Genomic DNA, 23,243 nt, shown 5'->3' with positions numbered 1-23,243 from the left:
TGTATTGCACTAAAAGGTCATGTCCTGAGGTCACGGGCTCATAAACACTGACCTGGGCAGCGTTTCTGGTCATATTCACACACACAATATGGGGTATACGGGAGATGGCAGCATAGATGTTTAAGATAAATAGTTTGTATGGTGTGCAGATGCATTTCTCTCAAAAACGGGAAGAATGTCAGAGTGTTATTCAGGCAAACATAACTTATATTTTAATGTGTTTATGCTATTCAGGCGGTTGGCTGCATAGTCTTTCATCTGCCACTTTAGACATTTGACACAATTGATTTCAGTGACGCTTCAGGCAGAAGAACCATAAAGCCTCTGCAAATATTTATATTAAAATGTCTGGATTTAAATGCTTTTCATATTCAGACAATTCAGACGAAACAAACAATATGTTTTGTCATATATCATAAGCTGTCATTTTTTCTCGGAACCCTTAAAATTATTTGATTTTCTTTTTTTGAGAAAGGCTACATTGTGCGGACCAAATGTATCCAGAAAAAAGAGTGGAAAATGAATAAATAAATAAATAAATTGAAAACGGTCACACTGAGAAATATTCAAGGTAACAATTTTAAGATATAAAATTGCAATTGTGAGGGGGAAATTAATCTTCTGAATCGTATGCTGCAATTACAAGAAATATAGTCCCAGTTTAAAAAATATATATCTGTTAATACAATTAGAAGAAATAACTGTATATTGTCCACTCTGAGACAGAAACAATCTTTAATAGAAAACAGCTTTGTAAACAGAGAATAAAAATTAAAACTACAAAAAAAGAGTGTGGTTTAAGGTAAGAGATACATTGCAATTACAGGAAACAAAAATCACAATTACAAGAAACAAAGTTGAAACAAAGAAAATTAAGCTACATTTTTAACATGTAAAGTAAGGGTTTTAAGACAGTTGCAATTACGATTGAAAAATATGAGATGGAAAATAATACTTTTGCAATTACAAGAAATAAAGTCGCAATTACAAATGTCTCCATTAGCAGGAAAACAGTTGCCACTAGAAAATATATAAATATCTGTATATTGTTTACCCTGAAACAGGCTTTAATAGAAACCACTTAAAAAAAAAAAAAAAGAATGGTGTTTGGGGTTTGAGGTTTGAGGTAAAAGACACATTGAAACAAAAATCGCAATTACAAGGAATAAGGTTGCAATAATAAGAAATAAGGTCAAATTTGTAAGATACAAGGCAATCATTTTAAGATGAAAGAGCTGCAATTGTGAAAAAAGCTTTGAGATGGAAAATAACACTTTTTAGATTTTAAGTCACAATTGCAAGAAATAAAGTCGCAACTGTAAAAACAATTAGAAGATACAGTTGCAGTTGTAGTTAAAATAAATAACGGTATCTTCTTTACTCTTTAATAGAAAACACTTTTGTAAATAATATAAAGTAAAAATTGGAAAAAAAATTACAAGTGTGTGGTTTGGGTTAAAAGACATACTTAAGGTTAAGAAATATCATTAGCTCATAAAAGAGAAGTCAATAGAAAGTCCTAACTTTGACAGAAACCCAAACTTAACTTGGGTGAATTTGGAAGGAGGAGGCTGTTGTAAAGATGCCAGACAGAAAAGAGAATTCAATATTTCCACAACACGACCACTCAGGCAAGCGCCAATGACAGCAAACATCATGAAAAGATATGGAGAGAGGGGGAAGTAAGAAAGGAGACAGATGAAAATGAGAACTGTAAAATAAATGACATCTGAAGCCATTTCCTGCGGGTCTTGCCATGCTGCGCAGATTTGAAACTTTATGGAGTTAGGTGGCGACTTAAATTTCCATTAGCTGAGGGTGAAATTTCAGTTTTCTGTGATGAGACTTTGGCATACAGTGTCTCCTAAGATCATGATGGATGGAATATGTGCAGACCTATTTATAGGTCCAAGGAAGGGACCATAATGGTGAAAAATATTACCATTGTACAATAAGCCCCGTTCTGTATCACTGAATATGCCCATCACTGGAACAAAACAAACACAGATTCAGAAACCTGTCATAATGGTTATGTTTCTGTGGTAAAATGGCAGTGTGCAGGTCTGTGGGCAGCTGTAGAAGGAGCAGTTTTCATCAGATCCTGTGAATGACATGGCTTTCATCATTCTGAGCTCCTCCAGGGTTGAGCTACTGCTGTTATTCCTTTGGACATCAGAGCGCATGCAATAGCACGGCCTCCAGAACACCCTACCATTTTCACCAAGGTAATAAAATGCCTTTGCAAATCCCTCACACACTGTGAGAAAGGATGCTAACATCGGAGAACTCAAGCTACAGCTACCAGGGCATGAAAGACACTAGCTTAGCTGGGACTCACCGAGCGTTGGCGATTCGCCTTTTAAGCAAGGGGTGATTGAGAGGATTTTGAATATCGCATTTTCTTCGCTGCAAAGTCTCAGGTGATCAAAACTGAAAATCAAATGAATAAAAAGTATATAAATATGAAAACGAACTTAATAAATAAGTGCAAACTGAAGAGCTAAAAACTTTAAACTGATATACAAAGCCAAAGCTAAATAGAAAGTGACAATTACAATCATATAACAAACAAATACAATTAAATAAAAGCGTTTTACAAATAAATATAAAAAGAACACATTACCAAATAACTGAAGCATAAAAAATATTTAAATACAAAAAGGTCATTTAAAATGTAAATAAATACTATAGTATACAAATAATACAATCAAATAAAAACACTCGTGACAGTTTATTTAAAAAAATAAATACAAGTGTAACTTCTACGTTTTTGTTGTTGTTGTTGTTTTAGAATACATTGTATTTTGTGACAGTAAAAATCAGTTCACAAGACTAAGCAAATCTTTGAAGACAATCATTTATAATTAATGAATTATAATTAATAAAACAACTGCATGAATTGGTGGTAGCAGCACTTTTTTGTAATGCGACATTTCTGTGTGAAACAGGATATTCAAAAATGGGGGGGGGGAATACATATATTGTAGCAAGACCAATAAATAATTTGCTAAAAGATCAAGAATGAGTCCATTTTAATTTCATGTTGACTTTACACCAACATTTCTGTGTTGAGAGCCACAGATGAGGTATTGTCTTTTGTTTGGGGCGCAGCACTAGTGTATGTACCAAGAAAGCCCTGACGTTGATGGAGAGGGTGATTTCAGGCCTTGCCGTTAGCAGGAGGAGATAGAATATCTTCTTAAGGCCCAAGGATAGCACTTTTTATGAGATGTTCATTGCAGAAGCTACATCAACCTGTCTAGAGCTACTGCAAGCCCATCGTCTGCTTTTCTCACTCTCTTTCATCACTCCCATTCTCTTCCCCATATCCACTACCCCTCTCCTCTGCTTCTTTCATTGAACTTTTCATGCTCCGAGAAAAAATATGTGTACTGATTTTATTCTCAAATCATCAACAGGAATGTAAACACAAGGAGTGTGTCAGCATATCAAATCAGCGAGAGGAAGGGGAAGCCAAAAACTGCCTTATTACTGTCAATAATACACATACAAAAAAAGTAAGACAGTATGACTTGTCGTATGGACAGTGCTATGACAATGATACATACAGATATTCCATAATTGGAGTACCATGGAAATATCATAATATAACTGTTCAATAAGGTATCGTTTGTTAACATTAATCAATGTAACAATATATTTTTTACAGCGTTTATTAACCTTTGTTAATGTTAGTTAATAAAAATGCTCATGTTAGTTCACAGTGCATTAACTAATAGATAATACATGCATTAATAAAAATGTTTTAATAAAAGCGGATGTTATGTTATATATATATATATATATATTAACATCACACACTAATGTGTAAATGTATTGTTTTAAGTTAAAACAGTTTTAATGTAAGTTAAAACAATTTTAATGGTTAGTGCATGATAATGATGGATTTATTATTATTATTATTATTATTATTATTATAAATATATATTATTAAATAAAATATTATTATTACTACGTATGAGTAAATAAATTTATCCCTTTGAAAAACATCAACATATATCACATTAATAGACACAAAATAGATATAAAACAGATTCAAACTCTAAATTTTGATTTGATCATCTTTTTTTCGGATTAGATGAACTGCACATTCTAATGTGTAAAATTACTAAATTGAAATCACAATTATATGTGAAATATTCAGAACAAAATAGTCCCATCCATGCTTTGTCACTTTCCTAAACCCCTTTAACCTGTTTAAATGTTTGTCTAAAATTAGTTTCAGTCTAAGCACTAACATCTATCAGCAACTTTCTCCAAACCACAGCAATCTGAGATTAGTGTGTGTAAGTGTGTGTGAGATAGAGAGAAACAGAGACGGGATGGCAGGTGGCTGTCAACACAGTGAAAACACAGCCCTGTGGAATTGTTGTGCCTCGATGAACACTACCACCACCCCACCCACCCACACACACACACAAACATCCTTCATCACCACCTTCCTCTTCAGCCTCCTCCTCTCCTAGCCTTCATCTGAGAAGAGCCGTCAGCATTTACATTTCCCATCAGCCCCCGGAGACTTGCCATCATCACACAGCTTGGCTCAGTGACCCCCAGCTCCTATCTGCCATGTTTCTCCTCCATGTGAGCGCAAACACACACTCACACGCACTCGGATGGCACAGGCGCTGGGGGATGGGGCGGCACAGGGTATAGCAAAGGTAAAGCTAAATTATTGCCAATCAGATTTTGTTCACAGCTCAACTGTTAGACAAATTGCAGCTTGTGCTATTTGCCATGGGTCAGAGAGCTGAGTAATTTCATTTTAATAAGTCATATTTGACAGACACACAGATATGTACACGTGTATCCATGTATCCCATCCACACTAATGCAAAAACAAAGAATTCTCTGACTTACTTCCCCAGGACAAGTTGGATGACTCAGCCAAAAAACTTTCCAGTCTCAAAAGAAAGCGTTTCAGGCCTTTGTTCCACTGCAAAAAGAGACCTGAACTGAGACAGAAAAAAAAGGATAGATAGAACAATAGAACAAATGGATGAATGGACAGATATAACAAAAGAACAACAGATGATGGATGGATGGATGGATGGATAGATATAACAATAGTACAACAGATGATAGATGGATGGACGGACGGACGGATGGACAGATGGATGTACGGATGGATGGATGGATGGATGGATGGATGTACGGATGGACGAATGGATGGACAGTTGGATGGATGGACTGATGGATGGATGGATGGACGGACGGACGAATTGGACAGATGGATGGATGGATGAAGGATGTAGGGACGGAGGGATGGATGGCTGTATGGATGGATGAATGGATGAATGGATGGACAGTTGGATGGATGGACTGATGGATGGATGGATGGATGGATGGATGGATGGATGGATGGATGGACGGACGGACGAATTGGACAGATGGATGGATGGATGAAGGATGTAGGGACGGAGGGATGGATGGCTGTACGGATGGATGAATGGATGGACAGTTAGATGGATGAACTGATGGATGGATGGATGGATGGATGGATGGATGGATGGATGGATGGATGGATGGATGGAGGGATGGATGACAAAAGGGTAGAATGACAAACAATGGAAAGATGGTTGGATGGATGGAACAACAGAACGAACGATAGACAGATGACAGATACAGGGAGGACAGAGACAGACAGAACAACAGAGAGAACAATAGATAAATAGAACAATAAAATGAAAAAGTTGAAGGATGAATGGATAGACAGATAGATTTGATTTGTATTCTTTTTGTATTTGTATTCTTTTCAGAAACTTTCGCTAAACAAGCAAAGAGCATCTCCAGTTCTGCACCTATATTTCAAATACAGCCTTTGTTTTATTTGGCGTAAATTATGCCTTCCGCTGTCCTTGAAAGGTCTTCATAAGCCCAACAATATACAATCAAACTCATCTCTACTGCAGACATAAATCCCGCTATTGAATTTAAATAGCTCAGCTGGTAGCCGTCTGATTTATTTCATTTTATTTTAGCAAAAATACAGCCTCTCCGTCCATGCAGCCAATCTGAATTCTGCGCTGGCTGCACAGGAGGCAAGTTGATTAGATTAATATATATCTGAGCAAATAAACAACTTCTACCTTCAGGGCTTATGGTCGGTATTCCTTTAGAACTCCCCTGAAATCAAAGCGCTTGATATCCACAGCTGCCAAAATAGCATAAAAATCAGCCTCGGTATAAACACATCAGCCGTTCCAGGCAACAGCAGCACAGATGTACAGTAAAAGCAAATCTCAGAAGATAAAAAAATAATTTGGAAATAGACAGTAAATTTCTCTCTAAACTGGAATTGGACTCAAAGGGCTCGGTGTCCGCGGCCTGTCATGTTGTATAGCGGTGTCTTTGAAGTCATCCGTCAGAGGCGCTAGCAGAACCCACTTCTGAGGCCGGCTTCCCTTTCAAGTGTTCATCAAGTGTCCTGGTGGTGCTGCATCTGCTGTGAAGCAGATAACCGGTGCGCCGTCATGGAATTCTATTAAATCCAACAATATTTTCTATGCTAAAACCATATTCATTAAAAGAGTTTGAGATTCTCTGTGTGAGGTACGTTATGACTTTTAGCCAACCAGGGTTGGGTGATGGATTGAATATTCATGATATATAATTGTGAGGATTGTGCTGTCAGTATAAAATTAAGAAACATTGTGAATATGATAATTTTTTTTGTGACCTTTATTCACTCATAAATTTTCCTATACTGTGTCATTGTTTTGTGATCCCTCCTTGTCTTGACACTTGAGAGTATGATGGCGTTATGCAGCTTTCTTCGCTCAAAAATGTTCACGGAAGATTTTGTGGCAAATTATTCATTTGTTTTAATTCATTAAATAGTTTAATATTGGGTCAGCATTATTTTTGTAAATATTGGTATTTCTGAGGCATGTTTGAAGAAATGTATTTTGATGAAGCATGCATTAAATAAAAATGGGATAACATTTTTCACACTGTTAAAATGTGAAAAAATTTAAAAATATATTTTAAATAAATGCAGTTCTTTTGAAATTAAAGCTTATTTTCGCAACAGATTTTCGAGGGGTGGTTGACTGCTTTTTTTCTAGGCTTGACTGTGTTTATGGGGTGCAGTCTAACGTGTCAATGCTTCATAAAGTAAGTACCTTCTCCTATAAACACACTGATCATTTCCTGGTTTTAAGAAGACCCTCCCTCAGAAATACGTGATGGGCTCAGATTGGTAAGCTGTCCCAGTGTATTGTGATTGTCCCACCCTCACCTCAGCGTTGTAACAAGTAACTTGTAGTCCCTATGAGCCATTTTTGAATTAAACTGCCAGAATTTTAAAAGACTGCATTGGACTTTCAGAGCCGCAACTTTGCATTTATTGTTTATGCTTAAACAGCAACATTACACACTAACTAACATTAAAAAAAAGTAAAATCGCAATCAACCACCCCTTTTAAATAAATAAATAAATAAAAAGTTACTTTTGAGTCACTTCAGTCAATTTCCTTTTCTTAGAATTAAGAATTGTGAGATACAGTATACAGTAAACCTGTAATTCTGTGAAATCTCGTAATTCAGTTTTTTTTTTCTACAGAATAAACATTTTCATACTGTAGATGATTGTAACTTTTTTTTCTCGGAATTGTGTGTGACTGTGTGCGAGTGTGTGTGTACTTAGAATTGTAAGATAAGTAACTATCTTTTTTTTTCTTTTTCCATGGCTGAAACAGTTTCTATAGTTTCAATTCATCTAAGAATCTTGAGTAAAAATAAATGTATCATGATTTCCACAAAAACATTACCACAATTGTTTTCAAAATTAATAATGTAAGCTGAAAATTCAGCTTTGCCAGTAATAAATTAGCATGTAAAATAAAAATAGAAAGAGAAATATATATATATATATATATATATATATATATATATATATATATATATATATATATATATATATATATATATATATATATATATATTAGAAACATTTTCAAAAACATTAAATTAACTCGCAGACCCCAGAACTTTGAATGGTATGTGTGCATATATGACCTAAAAAATAAAATGCTATGTGTTTGTGTGTATGTGTGTGGCTAAGACTCCATTAACATTAGAATGTCATTAGAATTAAAGTTGTTTTCAATTCAGTTAATCAGTGCAGCAGAGCACTGATGACACTATAGATGCAGCATACAGACCTGTGCAACTGTGCTCAACCCAGGTCCTTCTATATGCCAAATATTTAGCCCTTGACAGCCTATTACCGCCTCCCACACAGTATAATTACACAAAGTGATTCCAAAGGGGAAAGAGGTAGGAGGTCCAGTATCTTGCAAAAAAAAGAAAAAGAAAGACAACATTATCTTTTAATTAAATTCACATCATTTCACAAAGACGCGTTACTGTATCATTTGGGGAGTCCTTCTGACACTCTCCCCGCCACCGAGTGGCTTTAACGGAAAGCTAATTTTAAACTTAAATGTTTTTTTTGTTTTTTTTTTATAATCAGATCAGACTGCAGATAATCAGTTCCACACTACCTGATAATTGAAAAACTGTTTAATCTGACGCTTTAACAGATTATTTCTTTGAAGCACCATTAAACTTGGTCTTTCACTCTAAAACTGCGAACATTTCACACACTTTTTTTATTCTTAAAAAGACAGTTCACAAAAATGATCTGTCCACACTCGTGTCTCCTGAAACCTGTATGACTTTTTTTTTCTCTCTCTCCAAAGGTCAAGAGATGGTGTGGTCATTCTTTATGATGCAATTGCAATTAATTAGGAAGCATACAAGTATCATCATTTTGTTTCAAAACCATTTGTGTACTGTATTTCAAGTTCACAGATGTTTAAAACTGTATTTTTGAGTGAACTATTCCTTTAAATGCAGTTCAAACACAGGCTGGCCCAGATGAGGCTGGGATTTTAATGGTAAAGGCTTACAGTAATGATGATGTAGATTTTACTGCTCCACGCTGCTAAGATGAAGATCGGAGGCAGGCCATGTAAAGCCGGCCCCCGCTCTCGTGATTGATGGGCCAGGTGGCGAGTCAAGGGGCTAAACACCACTAAAAATGCATAGGCACTACACCCCACGCCCACCTCTCGGCAGTCGTTCAGTGAGGCATACATCACCTTAATGAAAATGAGATGCTAATGCACTAATTAAAGAGCGGAGTGTGAGCCGAACCACTCTGAGGAGTTTCACTAGCTTTGGCTTTGTCATTGTGCCTCAGTTCTGGTCTAAAGAACCCAAAATGAATTCCACAGGGGTACAGCTGCGAGGACAGGAGAGGAATTCAACCTCTAATTCAACAAAAGTGACATTTAATAGAGTGATGGGCTGTTATGGGTCCCAAAGTAGCTAATGAAGTTATAAAAAAAAAGACTTAGTCAAAGAAATAAAGAAATAAAAAAGTGCTAAATAGACTTTTCATAATAGTCTTAATACAAGCATGTTTGTCTTACTTGGTTGGCAGAATTGTTCACTTATTTTAAGAATAAACTGCAAGTTAAAATCATTGCACAAAGCCAGCTGTGCTAGCATAAAAAAACAACAACCTTGTATTCAAGAAAGAGTTTATGAATACAGCTTTATTAAAAAAAAAAGTTTATAAATGAGATTTAACAACAAATTGCATTACATTTTAAAAATGAATGATTTTTGTTTTTTACTTGAAAACTTGAAAACATTTTCTGTGAACCTGGGTTATTATCCTTTGAGTTTTTTGTTCTATTAATGACATAAATAGCAATTTACTCATTATTCGCGCACCCTCATGTTGTTTCAAAGCCATTAGCTTCCTTTCCTTCTTTTGTTTTTCCCAGAAACCCACCGTCTGCATCCATTTCACAATGGCTTCTGTAAATGCAACAAGTCAGGCTGTATAACATGATATCATTGACAGTTGCATGTCATGTGTTCAGTCATAACATGACAATAAACATTCAAATGAATGAGATATGGAAGCATTCATATTTGGATGAACAGCTGCATTTCTACATAAAGCCTTCAAATAAGGCAATAGTGTACTACAACAATGCTCAAACCAATATTTTGTTAATCTATGATTTAAAATAGTAAGTCTATACTAAAACAATGCATACATAGAAAATGATCTGGGCTCCATGTAGTGTCACCAAGTTCAGACACATTCTCAGAGTCAGAGGGGACGATGAATCACGGACGTGAGATTTTCTTTTGTCTCAAAGGTTTGTCTGAAAATTGGAATGCAAATTGTCTCGCTTCTCATTCTCAAGTCTCTGTATGGAGAGACCCACTCCAAGTTCTTCTCCAAGTCATAATCAGGTTCTGTTATGGGTTTACCCTCCGCTAAACATTATTGCTTTCCCTCATCTCCACCTGACCACAGAAGGTCAATGGTGCGCGAATAAGGGCGATTAATATGAAGCTTGCAAATGAGTCTGCTTTTGGAATCTCAGCTGACTCATACTCATGCTACACGAAAATGATGAAGGGAGTTAGCAACATTCGTTATAAAATATCGTGACCTATGCAAATGGCCTCCTGCAGGGAGAAGGAGGACAGGCTCTGTGGGGGTCAAGACATAATGGAGAACCTCTGATGCAGAATCGTGATTGCAAGATTTAGTACATCTAAAGTTATCAGCAGAAGTTTCTGAAGTTCCCAAGGCATGTATGACATTTCATAGCACATCTATATTTAAATTTATTTGCATTTATTCATTTGCCAGATGCTTTTATCCATAGCGACTCACCAGTGAAACCAATGAGTCGTGCCCTGCTGATGTCTGAAACGCTGCAACGGTTCGCTCAACTTATGCACTCTATATGGATGCTGTAGGATATTTATTTGAATCTTTAAAGGTGATGTGTGTAATTATTCATTAAAATACCTTTTCTGTCCCAGTTTAATATGTAGAGAGAACTTCATTGGAAGTTGACAGGTTGATTTCTCCAAAAAAATGCAGAAACATCAAAACACTGCAGGATGTTTAAGCATCTTTACCAGCCGATGTTGTAAGTTTGGGACAGGACCATCTGTTTCTCCAACCAATATAAAATTGGAAATTGGTTTTAAAAACAGATGAAAACAAAATCACAAAATGGCAAATCCAGTGCTATTTACATTACACACTTTTAATGTATAGCAAGAAATATGTCCTGTAAAAGATGTTAAAATGTCATTGATTGCATAATGTGTGTGTGTGTGTGTGTGTGTGTGTGTGTGTGTGTGTGTGTGTGTGTGTGTGTGTGTGTGTGTGTGTGTGTGTGTATTAACAATTTACTTTTGGCCATTTTTAGTATATTTAGTTTATGAAAATATATAGTTTTTAATTATATATTTTTAAACACTTACAAATATATTTTGCCCTCCATATATCTCAATCCAAGAAAATACATTCACATGATACATTTGAAGAAAAATGTATTTGTTGTCCATAACACATAAAAAAAAGGAATAATGAATAAAGCCCATTTGTAGGCAACTATAAGAATATAAATGTATTTTCTTGCCCTGAAATACATTTTGAAATATTTTTTTGGTATATGAAACTCAATATATTAAGTAAATAGCAAATGTTGTGCCTTGAACATAGTGAAGACTTCCTTGGGCAACCAGCTTTCTCAGAAGACTGGGCTAAACAGATTGACTAATTAATAAGCTGACTTGTGAATTGTAATATTTCAGGCCTAGTGTAAACCAGTCTGTTCTGGCTAATCAAACCTGGTTGGTTTAGCAGGTAGACTTGGGTCAGATCTGGAGTAAAACTGTGCACTGTACACCCGGCTGGAGAACTGGGGTGAAGACCCTGTGTTTTGCCCAGCCGTCTTTGTCTTCTCCCTCCAGCGTTCCCCCACATGAGAGCCTGTGGAAAGACAGCATTGGCTTTCCCTCATGGACTAGGATGTACTCCAGCAAGGACCCCTTACATATTCATGATATCTCTGTGCGTGTGTGTGTGTGTGTGTGAGAGAGAGAGAGAGAGAGAGAGATACAGTTTCCATCCTGTAGAGAGCCTCCACTTCAGTGATCAAGAGTGGGGAAAAAAGAAACAAAAAGAGGGAGGGAGACAGATAGGAACGGTGAGAAACAAGGAGAGAGGGAGAGAGAAGAAGAGAAACTCAGGGAGAGAGAGCAGCCATCCAATTCATCACCGAGCCCTCAACATGACTGCCGGGCCGTGAGATTGGGAATAAAGACGCTCGCCAGTCTGCATCCAACACAGACGGCAGCGCTTCAAAAGCATTCAGCTTCACACTCCTACATACACATGACTGCAAACATTCCCCACCAGGAAAAAAAGACATTCAAACAAACACAGAAACTGGAAAGACAGAGATTTCGGCAAACACAGAAAGCTTACTGAAGTGTGGAGCCCCGCCCCCTTTTCGACTACCATCTGCAAATGACTGCTCGGATATCTTTGTGATTTGACATTGCTTTGTCTCTTTCAATAAAACAGGCAAAAGCCCCTTTTGCTAATTAGATTTCTTGAAATAATTATAGTGGGTAATGAAAATGACCCAGAGGACCTTGGTCATATGAGATAGAGGTGATGCTTTGATTGCATTCATCCACACCATTAATTGTAGTCAGATTTGCCTGATGCTTCCGAGCGTGATTTCATTCCAAACTAGATTTTCACCGAAATTCTGTATGTTCAGAGAAGGCGATTGCCAGAATTTTCTCTCTTCATCTCTCGGTGTCTGATTTGATCTGATTTGCATGCTAGTTGGGGAGCGAGCACACGGATCAATCCCATGTCTGCTTCTTTAGCCGAATCAATAGGTGTGTGTGGACCAGGTGTGGGGTTAGAATGCCACCGGACGTGCCAGACTGATGCTCTTTTCGTGCCAAAACAAGGCAATTAGATATTTAGCTGCTCATGCGCCAAAGCTATTAATGATGTGTTCTGGCTTTCCACTTCGACAAAAACCTCACCACTGAAATTTCATCATGTCCAAGGTCAGACAAACACAAAATGGGGTTAAACTATTGGTCTTCTACTTTTAGAAGATGTCTTGAACTTATTCCTCTTATAAAACTCACTGCCATAATGTTAGGGTATTGCCATGTAGTTGCAAAATGAAGTTTAGGTTTGGAAGGAGCCTAATCATTCAGTCTTGTAAATCATCGGTACGGGCCTAAATAAGCAGCATTCATTGCGCCGTCCCAGCGACCATTCTTCTTGCATCCCTCCAGCTCCCCATCTCCTCCTCTATTTCTGCCATTCTCATTCTTTGTAGTACCACAATGGGAGCATTGAACTCGGATCTCAAGCCAAGCCTCGGGTTTGAGCCTGCATCAAGGACAGCAAGCCATGCTCGTTTACCATTATCCAATAAGACTGAATGTGCAGACGAATTCGTGAAAGTGTTTTTAGCACAATGCTAACCAGTTCCAAGGGTCGAAAAAGCCCCTCACCAAGTTTCTATTATATTCCATTCTCTAGATAGCACTCAAGTCCCTCTTTAATTCACATTTAAGGTATTTTGTAATCAATTTTATCCACAATTGCATTTATAATAATTTGGATTTTATCAATTTATCTTGACAGCCAAATCATCATTTTTAAACTAGAAACTATACAAGCTAAACTATACAAGATGCAATAGTAAACATTTTACTAAAAAGACGACAAAAAAGTCCCGTAAACAACGCATTATAAAGTACTTGAAATGCACTATATTTATTTTAACATCAAATCTAAACTCTCCTGTCTTTTTCTCTTTCACACATCAACACACACACACTTGCTCACTTACAGATCTGCGATGCCCTTGCAGAGGTCAGTGGTAAGAGAGGTACTCCTCAGGAAAGGGCCAGCAGGTTGGGTTTTAGTGGTCTGATCTGTGCTTATTTAGAGGCTGTGAATAATGCATGAGACGTCGGTGTGCATGGCTCTGCAGGGATAAAGTGGCTCTCAGCCCGATATCCCAGCATTCCCAGGCCCTCCCAGTCCGCACCGCAGGTGAGTTTCAGCCGGCGCTCCGGAGGTAACTTTCATGCTCTGCTGGGCAAACATTTTCCAGGTCACATTTTCAATTACTCTGAGAGCCGTGCCGACTCACATCCCTCAGGCTCCCTATCACACACGCACACACATGGCCGACGCCCACTCTAAACAAGCTTTGCTTGAAGAGGAAATGAGGAGCGCGAGAGGACAGGGATGCAGGGCTCTCATCGTGTGACACCTCTGACAAACAACGGGTTTGTTCCGAGCGTCTGCCAGCTTTCAGTCAGTGCCAAACCTGCAGAGGGGGAAAAACCAATTGTGTCAGTGAAATCTGTCAAAAACATCAGGCTTGTCGGAGGAAATCAACGGACTGTTATCCAGGATTCACTAAAAGACTCCACGACCTTTTCAAGGACCTAGATTTTTTAACAAGTCTCCCATTTAAAGGGATATTTCACTTGAATATTAATATGAAAATCATCTTCATTTGCTCACCCTCATGTCTGTCCAAATGCATTTTGCCTACTACTCAAAAGAAGATATAGCAGAATGAAAAGTGAAGTCACTTGAATTTGACAAGGTGTTATTTCATATGCACACCAAGGCTGCATATTCTGTATTTGATCAATAATCATTCTAATAAGCTCATTATTATCTTTTTATTTAATTTATTTTTGTATTAATAAAAAAAAAATGTTTTTACTATTTTGTGCTGCTCATTGTTGGATGTAACTAGTTACTGTAATTAAATTACTCATCCACTGAAAAAGTAAAGTAAGGGATTACTGCTCATTTTTAAGTAATTTAATTACAGTTACTTATAAAGCAAATATTTGACGTAGAGACATGAGAAATATGTCTACAGAAAGCTTGCGTCTACTTTTAAATGAACTAATTCAAATCGAAAACGAATTTTTTGATTATGAAACTTACGTGAGGTACAGTCTTTCCTGTATCTGAGCTCATTGCAGTCACCTGCACACAAACACCGTCGTCTAGATACAAAAACATTTATTTAAAAAAATTCTCGATTCGTCCAATTTTCATAGTTTTTTTAAATAAGTCCAGCAATGAGGAATTTACCTCAGAAGAACAGCGTAATCTGACAGCTTTATTCAGCAGAGAAGATAATTTGTGTAATTTGTTCTATATATAATTTATTTATACAGATTTTAGTTGGACTTTTGCTGAATATCTTGTCAAACTGAAATGTATTGTTTATCTTTTTAAAAGTTTTTTTGTTATACAGATATGTTGTTATTCGGTGTATTTCTATTTGTTAACCAAAGATTCCATTTTTTTATAAACATTTTTAAGTATTGCAGTTGTTTTAAAGCTTAAAGGCTAAACTATTCTGTTTGACTCAAATTGAAAGAATAAAGAGTTTAATTTCTATTAAGGTTTATAGGGATTTTAAGATGTAGCCTTATTCGCGATTTGAAAGATTAAGATACTTATTGAGTGACTAAGTTACCTTTCAGACAGAGTAATTAGTAAAGCAATTTAAATACAATATTGATGATGTAATTAGTAATAGAAATTAATTACTTTTTGAAAGTAACTTAGCCAACTTACAGTAACATATTTCAAACATTCTGTCAAATTCCTAATTTCTATATTACAAAGAAAGCCGTACAGGTTTGCAAAGACATGCAGGTGAGTAAATGATGACAGAAATTCATTTTGGACTGAGCTATTCCTTTAAATGTAAGATTGTATGTTCACCAGATCTACTTTTGTCTCTCTTTTCCTGTTTCTGGGTGAACATGGCGTGTGCTCCTGCTCTCTCCTTCTTCAGCCTGTTCTTTCTGACAGGATGGTGTCACAGAGGGGGATGTCGAATGTCAGCACACGGACAGACTTACACTCTTCAGCCTGAACACACTCTTTCATTAAAGCTAGCATTTCTACTTTGCCATCACGTCATCTTCACACCTACTCCATCACCGGTTTTCACACTCGTTCCTACTGACTTCCTCTATTACTTTCTGGGACAAACTCACTAAATAGTTGCACCACTTTTGTGTGCAATATTTCAGTGCATATTATACATACTATTCAATGAGACCACACTATCCATTTATTTAAAGTCCACCCAGAAATTTATTTTTTACTCCAAATCTCTGTTTTTAAAGTCCATTGATGATTTAGCACAATATTTTCTTTGTATGGAAAAAGAACAGCTGGAACATTTTTTCCCAAGTTTTCTAAAAAAATTAGAGTAAATAAAGACGTTTTAATTAAATGTATACTTACTTATTAATAATAATAATAAATATTTTCATTGATGGAAATAAAATAAAATTATTATTTTTAAAACTATTATTTTAGCAAGCGGTCAAGGCATTTCTTAATTTTTAAGTTAAACTTTAAGTACTGAAAAAGGACTATATGGACATAAAAAGTGATAGAGAGAGAGAGAGAGAGAACAAAATGAATAACTCTAAAAAATAATAATTAAAATATTAATATAAACTATATCAATGATGATAAAAAAAAAACTGTTCCGCACCTATGGTCCAATTTGGTTTATAATATATTTTGATATTGTATTTCAGCTGTGTTTCTTTTACAATTCCTGTAATCTTTGTCCTTTAATCCAATTTTTTTTTTTTTTCATAAATCATCATCTGCTATCGAGCCTGACACCTTGAAAGTTAGTGCTTGGCCTTGTCTGTATGCGATGTAACTTGTGTCGAGGAGAGAGAGACTGCACCACGTTTCAGCGATGAGCCTAATGCTGCTTGTGTAGCTAATAGTCCAGAAAAGGCGGCGTCGCATGCCCGAGCTGGCACTTTAAATTATTCATTCTGTGCTGTGGCACAGGCGCAGGCGAAAGCAGCAGCGCTCAGCTGATACACTGCCGCTCATAATCTCTTGCTGTCCACGGGAGCAGAGACGAGAACTGGATTTGAGCAGTCATGGTGACTCTCAGCAGGATGGTGGACTGAAGGCTGGAGCACAGGAGGAGGAAGTGTGAACTCAATAACTCAATTTGTGAGCGGATGGGAAGGCCGCTTCAGAACAGAGGCTGGAGATGAAAGCTTGTGTCTGCAGGGTGCAGCCTACTTGAGTGAAAAGGATTGTGGTTAAGCAGGTGAGTTAAAAGTAAAGTAGACCATGGGAATCAGAGGTTATGAAGGGGGTTAAATTAAGGGGTCAATCTTGACTGGTTTACATGACCCCATTAGCCCCTCATAGTAGATGCCAAAACTACACCATCTGCAAGGAGGGGAAAAAAACATCTTCCTCCATTTAAAAGCATATATTTAATTTTCAGCATAGTACATGTTTGACCTATTTCTAAATATTTATCCGGTCAGCACTGTGATGACATTATTTGAATGTGATTCCAGAATGATTACTCATTTATAACAAAATTATAAAATAACTACAACATACTATTGTTTAAACCAGGATGAAAAAACAAAGAAGAGAGATATTAACAACAAACTAACAATGTTTTGATTAAGGATCAAATAAAAAGAATCTGAATCTTTCAAATCATTCAATCATAGTCAATGTCAGTGATTGACGGTGCAATTATATCTAAACAAATGCACAGCAAAAATAAAATAAAATAAGCAGTCTTTTTTTAAGCAGTATATTGTTGCTTGTATTACGGTAAAATATTACGGTTTGTAAATCTTGCATCAATTATTCTTTTAGACATTTTAAGTGGACTTTATTTATTATACATTTATTTTAGTACATTTTTAGAGTTTTTTTTTTTTTAGATTGGATCGGCATGCCAAAAAAAAAGAAAAAAAGCTGCCTATGAGGATAGATGTCAGATTTCAAATGCTCACATGCTTCCTGGGGGTCCTGCCATTGAAATAAATGGCAATGCTAATGGTTTCTAGGTATTACAGACCTCCTTGGGTTAAACAACGTATAGAAATGAGCTTCAACACATCAAATATCTGAAGAAAAAAAATCTGAAACAGAAATATTCTTTGAACTGCAGGGTGTGACATATCTTGCCAAGTCTTTGAAAGACCAGATTGGTTGGCAGAGGGCAAAAAAAAGAAGGTCAAGAATGGACAGTAATATAAGTCATGAATAAAAAAAGGAAAGGAAAAATACTGTAGTGTTTCGATGTTCCCATTCCCACCAACCCCCCCAAGCTTTTCTTTCTGCAATGGAGGAAACAGCAAAAGTGTGATGTGTGCTTCTCCTGTTTTTCCTCACCTCCTGCGCTCAGTATTTCTGTTTATCACTCCTGCTCAGACACAGTAAACAACACCATAAAGCAAACGACAAAAAACAAAGAGCTTTGCTTTCATGCAGTCCAGCTCCCACCTCCGCTCCCTGGTACACTTATAGCTAACTTTCTTCTCAGACTCACAAAACTTAACAAGAGTTGTATGGATTCAAGTGTGATGACCATCTACCACCCACCCACACAGACACTTCTGTATATACACACGGACACACTTACGGGGCTGACAGCAGCTCTATGAACTGGGGGACAGGTGTCTGGGCTTCTGGGAGCCAGACACACACAGGTGTTAATTAGACAGACAAAAGTGTGTGCAGAGGGTGCTGGGTCTGACGCAGCAACCTCAGGTCCACTGTTGCCAAGATATAACAGAGTGCAGTGCCTGCCAGAAGTTTCCATCTTTCCATCAGTCACAGGGAGCCTTAGGACCTGCAGACAAGACAAAAAGTTGATTGAGTGAATGCTAATAAGCTATCAGGTGCAGTTCTACTTCGTTTTTAAGCAAGTCAATCCATTTGATGGCCATCTTGGTGCTGCCCCAGGGCAGCTCCTTTCTACTTGATTGGGGAAAGACGGAAATCTCCAAAGCTGTCAAGTATACTTTCAATAATGTGTAGCTTCTTTAGCTCAAATCAAGCTAAAATGCTGTATTTTTTCAATGCTGGTCCAAATAATGCAGGAAGCAGTTAATGCCTTTTCCTGTAAAAACCTTTTCGCATGACCCGTGTCAGAGTTGCCCGATGTACGTATTAAACCCTATGGAGTGAAGTGGCTGCTACATAGTTACATGGCGGTTAAGCATCATAAAACAATGCTCAAAGTTCAAGCAATTTCCAACTCCGACCCTCTCTACTGAAAAGGCCCACTTAAACCATCATATGTTGATTTCTTAGTCTTAGTTTGTTTAATAGGGTCTCCCAGCCTAGCCAACTCAGGGTTTATCTGACAGACGGTTGCTCTCCCAGCCTGATTAGCTAAAAAGTTCGCATCATCTTTCTAAAACCAGCGTGAGACTAACATTACCAGGTTGGGAGACCAGCAAAAACAGCTTAGACTGGTTTAAAATGGTCTTAGCATCAGGGTTGTTTGATACTGACCTTTCAAAGGACAGCCAACATTTATTTCACATAACATATGCACCCTTCTAATAAAACCTAATGCTAACAAGATACTAACCAACCTTACATGATTAGCTGGTGTTAGTTGGTTAAACCAGTTTACTGTAGTTCAGACCAGCCTAGCTAGATTGATCAGGCTGCAAGACTACAGCCTTTTTTGTAGTTTTTTTACTTTTTCACATGTGACTTTAGCTCACTAATGATGTCTTCTTTACAAAGCAACAAGAAACAAGTTAGAAACAAAGGGAGAAGGAGAAGGTCAAACCTTAAGGTACCCGATATGAGACTGGAACTTGTTATCATGGTGTCTCAGTTCTAATTTACATTTACAAATAGAGACAGTAAAGTTTAGTACACCCACATTCAGCTGGAATTTTTTCTTTCTGTGATGTATCTAAGCCATAGCTAGGACTTTATGTTCAAGCTCAAACACTTTCTGCTTTTTTGCTCCTTAGCAACCAAGTAAAAACTGCACTTCCATGATGCTGCTGTACATGTAACACTTTTCATTTGGAGGTCAAACAGTTGGCTCGCTTTCAATTTATAAACTGAATTAACCTAGCTGGAATCTGAAGGAAGGCGAATTTACTGAATTAAAGTTCAAAGAAATTCAAGGTAATAAAATGCCCAATCTCATGTTAGTCTTGAGTACCTATAGAGTAGTATTGCATTATTCATATCTCCAAAGAATCTTTAGTTTTATCAGATTTATAAAAGAAAGATTTACAATTCTCTCTGAAAACAGCCGAGCTCCTGGAGGCGTGCTGTGGGCGGAGCTAAAGAGCCATGGGCACTTGCGCGCCAACTAAACAGAAATTTGATGCAGTTTTACTTACCACATGCTGATCCAAATCATGACAGGGATCTTTTATCACTGGGACCGTTCCCTATTTCAGTATCAACTTATGTCGAAATCCAGCGTCAAACTTGGCCTTGTTTATAAAACATTCTTTACCGAAATGACAGGAGAAGGAATTCTACCCTTAATGACATCATTAATGGCCATGATAAAAAAAAAAAACTTTTCAAAACTTAAGGTGCATTCACGCCATATCATAATTACCTTAATGACAAGATACCAAATTGTAAAAACCATAACTCAGAATACACGAAATAGCTTTAACCCTTTACAGCTTTACTGACTTCGTGATTGGTAGATAGGTGGAGGGAGGCGCGTCAGGCCAAAACACAAAATGACAACATCAACATCAGTTGAGGGCTGCAAGTCCACTCTTTAAATGACAATATCCTGGCCAGACTACTGTTGTCAGTGATATAAGTATTTGAAATGAACATGATTTCTAAATGTCTTAATGATTTCTTAAGGCCATTTTATGATTAATTGAAATAGATTTCTTAACATACAGCTCCTTTAAAAATAAATTTGCAGATCTGCATTGTGTTTTCTACTTTAATTCAAATTCAAGCATGTTCATTCGAATGTGAATGGTCCAAGTGACATGAAAAGGTATAGAGCTGGACTTAATTTTCTTAATTTCACAATGAGACTTGTGAGTTCTACCTTTCATTTTTCAACAGGTTGCATTTTTCAGCAAAACTGAAATACTGTCCTTGTACTCAAAATATCAGTTCAAACTAGAAACAGGCCAGGAAGTCTTCTAATAAATTCATTCACAAGCAGGTTATACAGATTCCCTAAATGCCGATAATAGTAAATAATTGTGCTGAAGGTTACGGCAGCAGCTGCAGCGATCGGTTCCTCCTGTAGAGCGACTCGAGAGAGCAAATTCACCAGAGAGTAATTGGAGCATGAATTCGCTCATTTACTTTGACTTAACGAAGCAGGGCCATGTACAGCAACACAGCGCCGGTCCTCTGATAATAAATAATGACCTGTCAATTATTCACAAGACTTTCAGTGGGATCTGCGGTGCATTACCAAGACTCTGTGTCCTGCAGAGATACACACAAACACACTCACACTTTGTTCTACCTCTCACTTACATGCACATGTGCACACACACTCCTTTTTATAGGCCCATCCTGCTCCTTCTTCCCCGCTAACCCAACCACGGATACACAAACTAAAAATAGTTCCCCTTTCTGTGACAATGCCACATCCTCTCTCACATCAGTGTGTATAGATGGAGCTGTGCTTCCTAATTGAAGGTGTTAAGTGGACAGCTTCTTGCCGGAGGACACGTTTAATTAGACAGTGGATGCCAGGGGGGACATGGAGGCAGACAGAGAGAGTAAAACGTGGATGCAGAGGGACACTTAAACGTCGCTCGCATCTCACTCCGTGACTAGACACAGACTGTTCACTCTCGTGTGCACAATTATCTCTGCGCTCTATTGACAAGACTCTCATACCACACCCCAGCCCTCCATGTTGGAGCCCCAAATCCAGTTGTCCACGCTCTTGTGCTCCAAGAAGGCCTATAATACCTGTAGCTAGCTGTTCGTTAGCATCCATATTCATCTCCGTGGCAGTTGCTAGCCTAGCACCCAGAAACACATGATTTGGAATCTGCCGTCTTTGCTAATGGGATTGCAGAACTCATTTAATTAATCGCTAATTGTCACTATATATGGTTAATATTCAATAATCAATGGAGGCATTATTATTATTAAGAAAAACTAAATGAAAACATGTTCTTTAACTGAAAAAAAGTAAAAAAAAAATAAAAAAATTTTAATAAAAAAATAATATTTTGTTTGTAAATTATATTTCTAGGAATTTTTTTATTATATTTAATTTTATACAATTATATTATATTATATTATATTATATTACAGTTTTGTCAACCCACCTGCATTAAAATATAAAAATAACACTAGATAGCAATAACACTACACTGTGCAGAGAAATGTAATGGTATTCAAAAAATTCAAAAGGTATCAGAGAATTAACTTGGGTAGCCCTACAATACTAAATCAAAAAGAAAACGAAAAAAAATATATATAATTTAGTAAACTTACATTTGCAATGAATAAGTGAAAACTAACAAAATCTAAGCTACAAAAAAAAAATGTTAAAATAAAATTAAATAAAAAACTATAATAACTTAGAATGTGCTAAGATGTTTTTACCTGCAAACCGTGTAGTTTCAAGAAGGCATTAAGAGGTTATGCAAACTAGCCAACCCTTGACCCTTTGCCAGGCACACTCAGACTGCTTTGGCTGACTTTATTCGAAGATGTCAAGGGAGTTGGTGAGATACTCCTGCCAGGTTTCATGTCTCCAAAGTTTGTATTTAATCAGGATGGGTCACGTTTGTCGCCGTCTGCTCATCAGAGATGCATTGCAGGGTGCCCTGATGAAACATAGACATTTTGTACTTTGTCTTATTGTCTGACACATTAAAACCGTAGGAAAAACAAAGAGAAAAGAGAAAGGGACAAAATCATGTTCTTCCGTGACAAGAGGTGCAAATTCTTTGACTTTTGCTCCTGATGATTATCCTCCATCACAGAGCTAATGTGTGAAATTCACTGCCGTGAAAGCTATTATTTTCCCCAAACGTTATCTACCTTTGAATGCAACGGTGGTCTGAGCAAGCCAGTATTTTTTTCCCCTCTTTTTTTTTCATGGACGATTGGAATCAGAGATGGGGAGACAGCTGTTTGCTCGAGCTGTCGGCCACTGGGATACATTTTCACATTCCTCTTAACCATAAAATTGAAGCTATCAAGGCTTCATTGGCCTCCCATTACACTTCAACCTGCAGGAGTTTTATCTTTATGTCAGCATCGCTGGTTCCCATCACTGTCCTCCTTTCTTCTCTCATCACATCTGCATGTGTCTTGGATTTCACTGGGTGGGATCTTATCTTTGACAGAATCCAAACAAGTTGGACTCAAATCAAGGATTCAAATATTTGAACTCAAAGTAAATCAGTCAACTCTGAATTTCTCCGGCCCTGATTAGCTCCAATTTTATTAAAAAATGTCTCAATAGGACTCAATAAATATGATCCAGTCGTGTCATTCCAGCAAACTTCAG

At 37.1% G+C, this 23,243-nt stretch overlaps 1 long non-coding RNA gene across 1 annotated transcript; it reads right to left on the bottom strand.

The window, feature by feature from the left end:
* Positions 1 to 9,566: 9,566 nt before the first annotated feature.
* On the bottom strand, positions 9,567 to 22,714 carry LOC127985431 (uncharacterized). The gene is made up of 2 exons (XR_008160648.1): positions 22,331 to 22,714; positions 9,567 to 18,587 (listed from the first exon to the last, which is right to left on the bottom strand). It is a non-coding gene; the product is annotated as an uncharacterized LOC127985431 (long non-coding RNA).
* Positions 22,715 to 23,243: the final 529 nt, after the last annotated feature.

The sequence above is a fragment of the Carassius gibelio genome, chromosome B21 (genome assembly GCF_023724105.1).
Source record: "Carassius gibelio isolate Cgi1373 ecotype wild population from Czech Republic chromosome B21, carGib1.2-hapl.c, whole genome shotgun sequence".
Classification (NCBI taxonomy): Eukaryota; Metazoa; Chordata; class Actinopteri; order Cypriniformes; family Cyprinidae; genus Carassius; species Carassius gibelio.
The sequence above is the reverse complement of the archived record's forward strand: the minus strand, read 5'-3'. Positions and strand labels throughout refer to the sequence as shown.